At 37.6% G+C, this 10,175-nt stretch overlaps 1 pseudogene across 1 annotated transcript; it reads left to right on the forward strand.

The window, feature by feature from the left end:
* The first annotated feature begins 1,404 nt into the window (after positions 1-1,404).
* On the forward strand, positions 1,405-4,960 carry LOC149163423 (uncharacterized protein At5g39865-like; annotated as a pseudogene). The gene is made up of 2 exons (XR_016260611.1): positions 1,405-1,684; positions 1,949-4,960. The product of XR_016260611.1 is annotated as an uncharacterized protein At5g39865-like (transcript).
* The last annotated feature ends 5,215 nt before the right edge of the window (positions 4,961-10,175 follow it).

Below are 10,175 nucleotides of genomic sequence, written 5' to 3' on the forward strand. Positions count from 1 at the left end.
TAATTTAGATCATTACAACAAATAATATTAAATACGTTATGACTAATTCCTACATCTAATAACCCTTAATCTATAATTTAGATCATTACAACAAATAATATTAAATACATTATGACTAATTCCTGGTTACATTTATCCAAATTCTTAACAAAAATGATTTCCACATGGAACAACAATTAGTCACACAAATTAGCGCACTCCAAGGTGGTTAGGTTGACAAAAACTTGAATGAGATGAAGTCTAGTGGGAAAGGTTCCTAAAACACTGAAATATGGAATTTCTTTGTCAGTGCCTTCCAATGATGAGGCCTATCAAAAGTGTGCTGGCTTTCTTTTAGTATCTACACACTTTGATGAAGGAGGCAAGTGCACTTGGGAATCTCCCCCAACAGAATTGTTTCACTTTATTTTAATCATCCTCCATATGATGACCTTTTCTAAAGTCCCAACTTAGGTTGTTTTGTATTGATTTTATAATTTAAATATTATAATAATAATAATTTTATTCAAATTTATATCCATATTTTGATAAAGCACATGGATGGATCACCACATCTGGATTTGGAGTGAAGGGAAGAGATGTTTCTAGATGTAGGTAGGGAAGTTGGTATGATTAGACTCTGCACATCAGGAATGGGAATAAGAATGTGATTGTCCAGTGGGGTCACAAGATTTTGGTCCCACATATAATAATATAACTTTGATTTGGTCTTTAGGTTAAAGAACATTTTTATATAGTAGAAAATTTGATTTGGTCGGTGGGTTAAATAACATGTTTAAATAGTAACCTAATTTAATACCAAATTGTGTAATATATTACATATTTTATGTTTATATAAAATTTAAATTATATTAAAATATAATTTAAATAATAAACAATATTATTTACTATTAATTATATAATAAAATTTGAATATTTTAATAATAATTAAAAGAACAAATATTTAAATCTAGTACTAATTATTTTGGTTTAACAACTAATTAATTTTAAGGGAATTTGAGGAGAGTAAATATGGTTGAGTGATGTCAACAATTTCCAAGTGGAGCTTACTGCCGAAGGTAAGTAATGTGAAATTGGCCCAACCGATAATGACACGTGGACATATTATACGTGGCAGACACGGCGACAATATATGCGACACAGTTCAGGCTCACCAACCAATCATGGTCAGAAGTCCGGCACGCGCACTGCATCCCTAATATAATAAATATTACGGAAAATAGTGTAATTAGTGAATTTAATTTACCGGGCTGCTTTTTCTATTAACCGAAATTATTATTATCACGAAAAAGTAAATCGCTGGACCTGGCTATGAATACAGCCACGTGGCAATAATTTGGCCAGAGGTATATGTAGAGATCTGGAGATAATTAATGGAGCTCGTTGGATTACGGTTAAGTAGAGCACTAGTTAAGACAAGACTTCCTGGCGATTTGGCCGACCGCCTCCGTGTGAGAACTTCTGGACGTCGGTGATCGACCGTCGAATTCGGGGTTTCTTGATGGCTTCCTCGTCGTCATCAACTGTGTTGTGGCTTCCCAGGCAGGCAACTTTTCATCTCCAGATCGTCGGTGGATGTCTGAGTTGCTGCTTGCGGAACGGATGAAGCGGATCCTTGGATACTGATACGGAGGTGGAGCAATTGTGGTCTCGTCTATTACCGAAAGCGGATTGCCTTGAATGCGTAAGTCCCGGAAACTTTATTTTTCCGATGTTTAGGGTTTAATGGCTCGGCAGGGGGCGGCTTTGTTTTCTTTGATTTTGTCCAGTTGTTTCTTTCGTCACAAATGTAGGCTTCAAGATGATGGCTAATGGCCAGATTTTTGTAGATTCTTAGCCGATCGTTGTTTTCTCTCGCAATCGGGGTGAACTTTGAGCAAATTTAAAGAAAAATTCTCTGTTATTTGTCTCTTGCCGTGGCTGATCGCCGTGTTTTGTGTAAAATCAGGGTAAATTTTGTTTGATATAGTCGTCGTGGGAAGATTCAGCAACTGCGCAGAAATTTCTTGGAATCTTGCAGAGAAATTTGCTTATTGTGTTCTCTGGATGGAGACGCAGCCGTGTTTATCGCTGTGCGGGTCGCAGCTTGCACGCATTAGCCATTTACGAAACTATCCTCGGTGAAGACGGGAATCGAAGCGGTTCCCAGCCGTCCTTTAACGGATATTTTTTTTCTTCTGTCAAACGATTATTAATGCTTCTGGCCGTTGTGAGTATTGGTCTCCTTCCTTCGGCCGCCGGGTTTGATCTGTTAGAGAATCGAAGCTCTCAAACCTAGGAGCATAATTGACAAAGAAAATAATAGTTTTTATGTTCATAAAGACACCTCTTTGGACAACATCATCTTCAAAGAATCCGTTTTTCTACATCATTTGTTTGAGAAAAGAAATTTGCAAAGGTCTTCATACTGTGTGAAATGTTTTAGATCAGAACAGAAGTTAAAGTGCAGCAAGCAAATCAACTTGCGAGAAAAGCACAGTTTCTTGTTTCATATTCAACGCCTTTATATTGTCTTTGACCAGTCGCCGGATTGATTGCGTCTAAGATCATTTAACTGGATCCGATCGGCTGCGTGTAAAGATCATAGTGTGGAGTTTGCTTTTCATATGATCACAGATCACGGGTTCAAGTCTCTCTGTTTTACTCAAACAACAATTACTGGTTGTCGCGGTCAAAGGCAATAAAGTCTTTTTAGCGTCTGGCAAGTTGGGGTCTATTAAAGGCATTGTAGCGGAAAAGCAACTTGAATAAGTGTTTTGGCGGGCATAATGGGATGCGCGCACTCTAAGGAGGGTCAGAACCGTATCGAAGGGGGCTTAAACGCACCGCTATCTCGCAGCTTCTCAATGCCGGTACACCATCCAGCTGAAAAGAAAGGGGACAGTTATCACGTAGTTGCGTTAACATCTAGCACATACGGTATCCTAAAGATGGATCCCGTCACGGAGAGCGAGCAACAGGAAGAATATGTGCCGCGGAAGGAGGAGTATCCCCATCGGTTCTACGGCTTCAGAAAAAAGCCCGACCGCTCTTCAGAAATGGCAGCGAAGACATGGTCCGAAGTTAACAATCTGCTCGTAAACTACAAAACCCAGAAATCAAATCACACCAAAACGGGCAGCAATATACAGGACGAGCCCGAGATGATCAATACATGGGAACTTATGGAAGGCCTGGAAGATAACGGCTGCAGTCCTTCGACGTTATCTAACGGAAACGGCAACCGAAAATCTATGGAACGCTGTTTGGACCGGTCCTTCACTTTCCACTCCGTCAAAGACGTGGAGCAACTAGTGAAGGACGAGCCCAAGGTCTCTATATGGCACAAGGTTACCTCTGGCGTAAAAATTGCAGACGAAAATTCCCAGGCGTCTTCAACAACGCCCAACACGAATCTGAAGAAAAATTTCGACAACGGCAATGGATTTCATAACGGCTTTTCTTCCTCTGGGGCGGATTCGCCCTCGACTCCTGCAGATTCAATCACGAAAACGATTTGGACGCAGCAGTCGTCGTCAGACGATTCATCTCTGACCTTATTTGATCCGGATCTCATTTCGACATTCAGGAAAGCCATGGATGAAATTTCCCCAAGAGATTCGATGGATCCCGTTTCAGAGGACTGTCAGGGCAGCAAGGGAAGCAGGAGCGGAGAAGATGAAAAGGGTACCCCAGGCAAATCTTTCAGGCTCCGATCTAGCAGCATTCAGGCGAGGGTGAATACTTTCCAGCAGATAATAGACGAGAGGTCGACCAAACGACCCCCCATATCCAAAAAATCCTCCATCAAAAACGCTAAGTTGAGGGCTCCCCCCGGGGGGAAGATAAGGTGGTTCTGTATTTCACGAGCTTGAGGGGAATAAGGAAAACATTTGAGGATTGCTGCACTGTGAAATTGATTCTTCGAGGTTTCAGGGTTTCGGTCGATGAACGGGATATTTCCATGCATTCCCCTTTTCGGCAGGAATTGCAGGATCTTTTGGGGAAGCCCATGCCGGTGCCTAGGTTGTTTATTGGGGGAAAATACATTGGCGGGGTTGAGGAAATTCAGCAACTGCATGAAATAGGGGAGTTAGCTAAGTATCTGGAATGCTTCCCAGTGCAGGCTCATTCCAAACCCTGCGATAGTTGCGGTGACGTGAGGTTCATTCCTTGCCAAAACTGCGACGGCAGCCGCAAGATTTTTACAGAAGAGGAAGGTCAGGGCCTTTTCATCAGGTGCCAGCAGTGTAATGAAAACGGACTCATAAGGTGCCCTGTGTGCTGCTGAATTTTTTGTGAAAACCTAAGCCTCCCAGAAGTTGTACATCCACACTGCAGCATTTTTAGATGAATGAAAGGGGATTGACTCTCTTAGTTTGGTAATTTTCATGGCTTGTTCGATCTCTGAAAGATTCTTGGCAATTTTGGGCTTTGGAGCGTCAGAGTTTCCTATAGAGGAAAAGTGATCCAAGGACCTTAGAATCCAAGGAACAAGCACCGTTTTCAGGTTGGCGGCTTTATTAACCTTGCCATTATTTATATTGAATTTCTAGAAAAGAAGATTTGAATTTATAAGCTATGCACCAGAAGGGTTCAAGTGCTTTTGAATACCACTCCGCAAAAGCCTAAAAATTACGCTGTTTATTTTTTCCATCGCAGGATAGCATTTGTTACAGACAGTGTGTTTAGATGGGTGGATAGGTTTTCTAACAGACTTAAAGAGGAGCCTTTTTTGTAGCTCCTCTGGTTATTTTATGTCTTTATTTTTTGGGGCCTATCGTTGAGGTCATCGCCTAGATGTATTCTGATTATTGCAAGTCTTGTAGGGGTGTATTTTGTAAATACAGGTCTGCTCTCATGCATATATATGAATGTGTTCTAAAGAAAGCACAGTCTGCGTATGTAACTTCGGTCTCAGTGTATACTGAGCAGCACCGAATTTGTTAGTAAATAGAGGCATTCTCCTCGTATATTTTAATTGATGTTATAAGAAATAAATGACTCAATGGTTCCATACATTTTGCATCTTTAACAATTAAATTCAGACAGATCATTTGTATTGCATTCTAATTATATTTTGAATCCAGACAGTTTTATGTATACTTCTTGCATTTGGTGATATGTCATACAAAAATCACTATGTTCAATGCAATTGGGAGAATGAATTCATGAAAAATATGTTTAAATCCTAATATTCTGTTTTTACCTGTCATTCGAGCGATCTATATAAGCAACAAGGGAACCTAATAACAAGTAAATCCATCCATCTGGTAAGTGGATGTAACTGGTTTGTTTAGTTTTTATAACGTTCCTATTTGATGGTAATGGGAAGAGAGGCAATATTAGGATCATGTGATGTTTACCTATGGGTTATCGTTTGCGCTGAAACAGTGTTGACGTTGCATTTCCCTGATTAAAGCAGCAGCTTTTGGATGCTTTTCTTATTCATTTTTCCTTAAAATTTGCTTTTTGGAATGGGTAGATTGTTAGAAACCTTCAGGTTTTGCATTATACTAAATTACTGGTGTAAATATCTTTGATTTCTCTCCATTTTTTCCGATATGTTAGTGAATTTATTTTTCTGAAGTTTTCCGGTTGTTAATTTTTCGGACTTTCTCGAGTTTCTCAGTTCCAAGTTTATACTTGCTAATATTTTCCCCGATTTTTCTAATGACTTTATTTCTGAACCTTGGACGATATATTTCCTGAAAGGAAACATATCTACAGCATTGGTTTTACTGCCCGAGGTCAGCAAGCTCATTGTTTGCCCATAGTGTGCTGTGTTGTAACTTGTTACAACCTTATTTTTTTTGCTATTGTATAATACCTAAAAGAAGACAAACAGGAAATTTTTCTATTTGGTCTTCTTTCGATAAAGAATCTTTAGTTATGATTTGTGGTTTTGAAAATCAAGATATTTTATGCATAACTATGGGATTGAATCTCAAATACCATCCCCTAGCATCATTCCTCGTTATAATTCATTAGAGAGAAACTTTTTGTGATCCTCTTATGCAAATTTTGTCAGTCCAAACATACATTTATGAAGCGAGGGTTCAGTATTGTACATGTTATTGTAGTGAACCTTTTGTTTTTGCCACTAGTCCAAACTTACATTATGGAGAGAGGGCTGAGTATTGTACATGTTAGTGAAATTTTTGACTTTGTCACTGGTGGTCCAAACTTACAGTTATGGAGGGCTGAGTATTGTACATGTTAGTGAAATTTTTGTTTTTTCGAATGGTCCAAACTTATACATTTACGAAGGGAGTGCTAAGTATTGTACATTTTATGATAGTGAAATTTTTGCCTTTGCCACTGGTCCAAACTGACATTTATGAAGGGAAGGCTGCGTATCGTACATGTGTTATCATGGTGATTGGGGCTGTCATTTGTTGTTTTCAAAAGTATGGGATCCAGCACGAAGAGCTTTAGCAGCCGGTTAGATAACTCCATTTTATCAGAAAGAAAAAGATTTTAATACGTGACATGGATTAGGATCACAAAGAAATCTCAATTTCACTATGGAGAGTGTCAAATGATTGCAGCACAGAAAAAGGCACAAGGTTCATTCCATCTTCGATAACCGTCTTGCCTTTTTGATTGAGACAAAGTACGTTTAAACTCCATTAAAAGCTCTTTCCATTAAATTCAAAAGGCACAGGAGCTGAAACGCACTCTCAACATCTTCAGAGTTCAATCAAGATGCTGACCAGATGTCTAAGAAAGCTCTCTCCAGGGATCAAGGTTCATTAATAATTAGAATTTGCAGGGATTTCCAGTGATTGGGTGGAGGGCACTCTGCCACCAAAGAGAGTAAACACATAGCAGAATGTTTAAGTGCAGATTTCTGCTCTGTCCACAGTTCTTGATAATAAGCAGTAGCCTAATGAGGCGACTCTTTTGCCCTTTTTCCAAGTGGAGTTTTCAGTTGAAACTTGATTTTGCCTGAAATATGGCCAGAAATTGACAAAATCATGGTTTTATGTTGAATGTGTATAATCCCAGTGCTACAGGGGTTCTCCAGGATGCTGAATCCATTTCTGCAATCAAAAATGCTATTTAAATATAAAACATTATGATTTCACCAAGAATCATGTCATCAGATTCGGGTAGAAAAGGCCAAAATGTCTCTTTGTTAGAGTACGCCCCTAAGTTGCAGCTGGTGATGACTGTATTTTTGATGTTCTGTCTTGATGTGTGATTGAAGAACCAATGTCCTTTTAAATTACTGGTGTTACTGTTTTTGTTGTGGACTGAGCCTCTGGGCTTTTGAATATGAATAATGCAATCTTTCTATTATTTTAATGCAAAGGTAATGCTTTTTCTTTTCGGAAAAAAAGAACTCTTTCCATTATTTTATTGGAGATGCCAAAAGAGTGATTGCATGGTTGTATCCAATCTTAACAAAGCAAAAAGCAGTCTTTCACGTGAAAACCTGATATTTTTCAATTTTTAAATAGTGGCTTGTTATGTTTTTGATTTGATAATATCTGAGAAATACGGTTGGAATTTGCAAATTTAACTGAAATGCATTTTATGAAAGAGTTAATAAACTCACGTTTCAGGGGAATTATCTGAAGGTTATGTTGTTATAGATTTCTCCAATATGTGAAGAAATCTATTCAGGTCAAAACATAGACATCCATGCTTTAAAAAGTGAAAGCAAAGTCTGAATTCTTGAATAAAATTTGGAATTTCTAAATACAAAGAACAATTACTGAAGCGTTTGTAAAAATTGTGAGCCGCCCCTCTGGAGCATACATTAATAACCCTTGCATCATTTGGGAAGTGTTCTACAGTCTGTCAAAAAAACTTACCAATCCATAAATCCGCTTAGCTCGAGCAAGTTCTGTGGGTTTAAACAATTGATGATGTTCTTGATCAATGCAAGTTCTTCTGCAAAACAAAAATCCCAAATATCACAGGGACGGTCTTGCAATCTCACATTTATTCATATTATCCTATTGGTGCTGTAAGTGATGTTATTATATCAACTTCAAATTTACTCCAGATGTTTTTGACTATTAAAACATCAATTAAGCCAAGAATGTTATAAAGTATGAGAGTGGTCACAATAATGATATAAGTAGGCACTTACACAAACCTTTTCAAAGCGATCTTTCAACTTGCTACTCCCTCATCCATACTTTAAATCCATCTTTATGTTAAAATATCTTTTTATGGTATAGATAGTAAATCATTGAAATAAATTTCACTTTTGGAGTAACCTAATTGTTTTACTTTTATAATGTATATAAGTAGGCACTTACACAAACCTTTTCAAAGCGATCTTTTAACTTGCTACTCCCTCATCCATACTTTAAATCCATCTTTATGTTAAAATATCTTTTTAGGGTTTAGATAGTAAATCATTGAAATAAATTTCACTTTTGGAGTAACCTAATTGTTTTACTTTTATAATGTATATATGATAAAAAATAATTAATATATAATGAACATAAAATCAAAAGAAAAACATTGAGACACTGCTTTTCCCTTTCAGGACATTAATTTCATTGCATGCAATGGCTCAAAATTTTACAAATGTGCCAAAGTTTATTTATACATAAAACAAATGGAGTTTAATAAAATATGAGAATAAAATGTTAAGTACATACAGTAAATGTTAATATATAAATAATATAAATAATATGTAAATAATATAAATAATATGGGATAAAGTTGGTGATATATGAAATGTGATGTAACATCACTTTATAATAAATCATGAGAATGAAATGTTAATTATATATAGTAAATTTTAATATATAAATAATATAGAATAAAGTTAGTGATATATGAAATGTGATGTAACATCACTTTATATAGTTTGAGATGTTAGATTTTTGTTAACTTGTTAATATAGTTTGAGATGTTAGATTTTTGTTAACTTGTTAATAGTAAAATAATAATACTTATATGCTTTTTGATATTATTATTATTTGTTAATATCACTATAAAATACACATCATTTTAATATCAAAAGGTAGGTGACATATGCATATGGTACAGTTAGTAGAATTATATAATAGTTCCAAAATGGATCCAAAATACTCCCAAAGTCTCTAAAGTTTGCTTAAAATCATGCAAAGGGATCCAAAAATGTTCTTCAAATTTTCAAAAATGCTTATTATCATCCTAAGATCAAAATAAACGAGGGAGGAGAGCTCTTGGAAGGGCAAAAATGCACTATTGGGAGGCTAAAACACTTCAAAATCAGTGAAAAACTTTTACCGCAGGCTTAAAACCCAAGAATGCACAACTGCTGTTAGATATGGCCGATCAATGGCCCAGATCTAAGCGGCAAATCGCAAATCGACGATCCCAAGCAGTGGCAATCGGAGCTGGACACCGCTGATCAACGATCGTCGATGATCGCTATTGGCGGGTCGCATCGACGGAAGTATTGGTGGAGGTATCAACAGAGTATCGGCGTAGGTTGTGTGGAATGAGCGATAGCGATCGCCGATTCAATGTGGACCATCGATCGCGCACGCAAATCGACGGTTCAGATTGCATTGCTTGATCGCTATCGGCGGAAACCTCAAAGGGGCGGGGCTTTTACATATATATGACAGTGACCCGATGAGCGGACCCGACGGGGTAATAAACGATATTGTATCATATTTCAAGTCCGCAGAAAGCCCAATTCTTAATGTTTTTGTGTATTTTCGTTGTTTAAACGAAAATACAAAGGGAGCCTTGGGCAATGCCGATGCGATAAAGCTCGGACCCGAAAGGGTTCGGGAAGTGAAATATATAAAATTTGAGATCCGGGAAAAGCCAATTTTCATGTTTTTCAGTGTTTTACGTATTTTCGAATATGGGGAAAATATGAAGGGGACTAGGGCACATGCGATAGGCGACAATGACCCAAAGGGCAGACCCGATAGGATAATAAGCCACATTTAAGGACTTTTGAAGTCCGAAAGGAACAACTTGGTGGGATTTTTACAGTTTTTCTGTGATTAACAGAAGAAATAGTGACTCTCAGCCTTTAGAGAGAAATCATAAGCCTAAGGACCCTTTCCACCACATAGCATAATCCGGGAGACAGTTTGTAGGGAAAACAGAGGCCAGAAAATGATCATGGAGCCATAGCACATGCAGCTAGCCCAAAACAGAAATATCATAGGCATCTACAGCGCAACACAACCACAACAACAGAATTGATCATGGAGCAGACAACG

The sequence above is a fragment of the Pinus tabuliformis genome, chromosome 5_1 (assembly GCF_031772625.1).
Source record: "Pinus tabuliformis cultivar Carrire ecotype Pingquan chromosome 5_1, CPIR1, whole genome shotgun sequence".
Taxonomy (NCBI): Eukaryota; Viridiplantae; Streptophyta; class Pinopsida; order Pinales; family Pinaceae; genus Pinus; species Pinus tabuliformis.